This window comes from Anopheles aquasalis, chromosome 2, assembly GCF_943734665.1.
Source record: "Anopheles aquasalis chromosome 2, idAnoAquaMG_Q_19, whole genome shotgun sequence".
In the NCBI taxonomy this organism is placed as follows: domain Eukaryota; kingdom Metazoa; phylum Arthropoda; class Insecta; order Diptera; family Culicidae; genus Anopheles; species Anopheles aquasalis.
Window position 1 is genome coordinate 37,402,501 of NC_064877.1, and position 5,000 is coordinate 37,407,500.

Consider the following 5,000-nt stretch of genomic DNA (forward strand, 5'->3'; position numbering starts at 1 on the left):
GGGCGGGGGGCAGAGGGGATGAACATATTTTCCGTTTAACCAGCTCCACCAGGAAGGTGAATTTGCTGAAGTGACTTTTGTTGATTCTTCCTCTCGAAACCGTCGGAGCGGTGCACTCCGGGGAGTGGTGACCATCGGTGAGAGATCGGTTTGTTTCGGTTGCTTCGGTTGTGAGTTTGTGTTCGTTTTCCCTCGTTCGAAAGTTGCTCCATGTTTGCCGGAAGTGTTCTGTGCTGCTGCTATTACGGACGGTCGGGGTTTCGAGGACATTCCTCTCCCCACCCTGGACTCGCGTGGCATCCCGTGGGCGGTCTGTTTACTTTTTTCGGGCCCAAAGTCCGGGACACAAATACTGCTTGCCGGGGCTGATTGCATCTGATGGCCTCTGGATGGCCTTCAGCCAGAGTGTGTGACGGTGGCGAGTGTCAGACCGGTTGCACCAATGGAGGGTGCGGTGGTCGTCTCTTGGTTGAAGGATTGAGTTAGTTTTAAAGTTGTACCACTAGTATCTTAATTGACGGTATTATATTTATTATTGTTTGAGTGTTGTTTGCTCGCTAGCTCTTTTGCAAATTGACTGTAGAGTAAAGTAACAATAATTAAGAAAGGGTCATGTTTGTTTTCTTCTGTTTTTTTACTTATATTTCGAAGCATTCTGTATTATTTCAACAATTTTCGTTAGTTGTATCTAACTATCTTTTCGAAAAGTCAAATTTTTTAAGCAAAGAGATAAATAAATATATGGTTTTTTAAGATCATGTCCGATGTCTTCGTCTCGTTTCAGAATAGAGTTTTGATCGTTTGCGCCTAAACATCATTAACAGTCGTAGAGAAACAATGTTTAGTTTTTTTTTGCTGACGACCTTACGGACGGAACCGTATTTATAGAAACAATGTTTATGTTACAAGCTAAATTCGTTAGTAAAGACATGCGGTACTATACAATATATAAAACAAAGTGTGTTAATGATTCAAACTGCTTCACACTATACGGTTGCACTTCTTCAATGCGAGACATGTGTGTAACAAAAACTTAAAATTTAGTAAATATTTTAAAGCCGATGATGCGGCTCTTGTGCAACAGGAGAACCAATTCCTACGAAGAGAGTTCAATGCACACCGCTACGCACTGTGTGATAAACAGCAGCAGTTGAATGTAAAATGAAGGGCGATTTCACTACCATTGCGTAAAATATCTGGCAGGGAAAAATGTTTAACCCAGTGCGGTATATTCGTTTTCTTTATCAGCAATTCCTATTAAACCGAACAGATTGCATTTCATATGTCATCCTCAATTACAATCATCAATATTAATTTATCTCTTTATTAGTACAACTTGTACGCTCGCGGCAGCAACACGTGTCGTTAAATGATCTTGTTGACTGTTGTGTTATTGACCATAGCTTCGTTCTGTACGAATCAATAATACCTCCCAAAGTTTCCACGAAAACATGGAATTTAATTACATCATTTTTCCCCGAACAAGATTGTGCCTGAAAAATATTCGTTATTTAACATTGATTCTTTGATAATTTAAGTGGTTTGCTGACCGCAGTTTGCTACAGCTTCACTCGAATGCATTAAACCAAATCCGAGGGAGAACTGTACCGACGACGAAATGGATGCGATGCTTTGCGTTCTGTTTTCCACGAAACCGAAATCAATCAACGATTACACTTGATCACGCTATTAACATTTGACCGTATTTACTAGTTCGTCGGGAAATCGTTAGCCATCGAATAGGATTTCCGGAGAACACTTTCCAGGAAGTTAAGAAAAGTAACACAATACGACTGTAATGCTGACAAATCGAGTCTTAAAAGTGCGCATTCATCATACGGCGGCAGGAAGTATTTGCAGCTCCCGTTTCACTCCAAAAACCGGGGAGACTCGGGAGCATAAAAAACCTCCTTCCCCGGGTAAGTTCTCTTCTGCAAATGACATGCATTATCATGCCACGCTGCGAAAGGTAACTAATGTCTGGTGTGGTGTCCCTTCGTTTATCGTGTCATTGCAGCAGGGCTACGCAATAAACCAAAGGTGGATCCACCTCCATCACCACCACCCCGGCCGCCAAACACGCGCTTTATTCAAATCGTATCCTCTCTCCCACGTCGTGCGTAGCAAAGGGTCCTGAGAGTGTGTCTGAGTGTGTGGTTGTGCGAGGGTTCTCACTTTAAGCGACACACAGCGGACTCCATCGTGGAGCATCGTAGCGCGCCGCTGGTCTTGAAAAATGGCGGAAAGAGTGAATGATAAGAATAAATTATCCTGCGATGAATGCGGTTCGTGAGTCACCGTCGCCTTGTCCTCCCACCACGCAGCGACGACACATCACACGTCACGGGGCGCGGTCCCTGGGAGCTCCTGATGATAAGGGGTTTCAGATGACCACAGCTAAAACCATCCCCATCCTCTGCGGCGACAACGAAGACGACGACGACGACGACAACAACCCAGAAAACCTCACAAACGTCGTCGGACCCGCTTGGTGCCCATGCCAACGCCGACGAAAAGAATGGCTTCAATAAATCATAAGCGGCCGCTGAAAGGCGACCTCGCCCTCGTCTCTTCTTTTCTCTGTTCGATGACAGTGCTGCTAGCCGTGGTGGAGGAGGAGCCGCTTGGCCGCTGCGTTCTGCCTGCCAGCAGCATAGAAGCGGGAGCCCTGTAATCTTTTCACCTCAGCGCACGGACATTACACGGGGGCCTGCTCGGTGTCGTCGCCTTGGACGTCTTCGGTCACCTCCTCCTCCCCACGTGCTTCTTTGCACATCGGTCATTACTCGCATATCTCAAGACGGTGGCCGGAGTGAGCTAAGCCGAGATGCGGTAAAGAGTCATTCCAGAAGAAGGAGCTTTTGTTGCACGTCAACCGGGTTGCGTTCGGGTTCGTTGCTTGGCCTGCTTCGCTCGCTGACGCAAAGTGAAGGATAATTTTTTGAACAAAATTAACCAGATAAGACTCCACTGTGGTGAGCCGTGGCCACAGTCTCGTCGTAACTCCTCGATGTCCTGGACATTACATCTTCGCTTCCATCATTTCTACCCGTCGTTCCTTCCCTGGCTCCGTCGGCATCGTAGAAGAGTTTGAAGAAAAACCACAAAACACCGCGTGCGCTTTCCACCGCCAGGCGTGATGCGATGAGTGATGGTCTGTTGATAGTCGAAGCAGCGAAAAAAAAAGCACCGACGAACGCTTTGATGGCCAACTATTTTACAGAATAGCTTGGACGAACATTAAACCTTTTTTTTTATGCTCGCGATCTCTCTCATTTTCCTTCTCTCTTTCCTCGCTTCTTCTATTCGCTTTCGACTCCATTCGCTAGCGTTCGACCATCTTACGGTGTCCTTTCTTCGAAAAAAAAGGAAAGGAGCGCAGACAGTGGAAAATACTTTCCCCCGGGGGAGAGGGGAAAAATCGTAGGAAAAGTGCCGATCCTTAATACCTTCATCCCGAGCCGTCTAACGTCCTGTCAAGTGAGGGAAAAAGGCGCATGGGAAGACGTTTTTCGTCGTGGATTCCGGGAATAGGGTGGAAAATTAAATTTATGAGGAAAATTTTTCTTCATCCCGGTCCGGTCGGTTGGTTGGCCTGCCGACAACCAATCTCCCCTTGGCCCTGCGCTGGTAGTAGAAGTAGTGGCATTATAGTGTGTTTAACAAAACGCCATGACAGGACGGTCAGTTCTTGTCCATTTGGTGCTAAAAGGGCGCATCATTCATAGCAATACGCTGCTGCTGGTGGTGCTTCTGCTGCTGCCTGTGTGACTCACCAGCAAAGGTATCATCATCATCATCTTCATCCTCATCGTCCATCCGTCCTCCGTCGGTTTAGTCCTCACCACCACACCAGTGAGCACAACAAACGGAGCGTGACGAGCTGTTTCTTTGCAACGAACGTTCTGTCCCCGACAACGCCACACCAAAGCCGAGCGGTGTGGCCGATCCCGACACCTGCAAGCCCATCGCCGGCGTGTAAGGCGACGTAGCAGGCGCAGTGCTCGTGAGGTTGACAACCGGAAGAAAGGACGCAAGAAACCGTAAATCCTCGGTGAGTTTGACTTTATTGAATATATCCTGGCTAAAGAGGGGGCCAACGGACTGGTCAAACCGGTGAGCTTCCCGGAGGGGGGGGCACGGTGTTGTGCTCCGCGTGTGTCTCGTACGAGGCCTGAAGTAGTGCAGCAGTCCCTCAGCAAACGGCCGAGGCTTACCGTGGTGTCATAAGTTTCGTAAGTCCCCGATCGAATGGGGTCGCTTTCCACAGTCGAAATGGAGACAAAACAACGAGCTCAGCATGAGAGATGGTGTTCAGAAAAGGCAAAGTGGTCTACCAGGTATTTTGGTGCGAGTGGTTCGGTGATTTATCGTCCCCTTCGACTGCTCCAAAAAGGGGATTACTTCCAAGAGCGGTTGTCGCAGCGAGCGAGCCACACGACGACGACGACGACGATGGCCACGGTTGTGGCTCGAATGGAGTTCGAACTTTGACTTCAATAGTACCGAGTGTGAAGGTGACTTTCTTCGAGGCCGATTTTGAGGATTTGTGAACAAGTTGAAAAATTGTTTCTTATCATTCTTCCTGCCCCACCTCTTCCCCGACGACGACCACTGGCCTGTCATCGATCCGGCGAATCCGGGGTCCGTTTTCTTCTCGCTCCGAAGTCAAAGAGGCTCTTGAAAGCCACCGCCATTGGTCCCTATTGGCCGAGCGCGACCCCGGCTGCTCTGTAAAGGCGACAAACTTTCTCCGTAAGCCTACTGCTGTGGTGGAGGTTTTGACACCAGGACGCCTGACGTGACCAGCTGACAGTGATTGAACCGGTGTCCAGTTGGCGAACCGTGAGCTCAATGTATCGCACTATCAATTTTCGATTTTCCAGCGATAGGAAATGGAGTGTGTTCGACTCCGCTCTGCGTTTCTAATGAAGTCCGCCCGGCCGTGACGGAATCTTTTGCCAACTTTGGCCCCCGGGAAAACTTTTCCACAAAGTCGT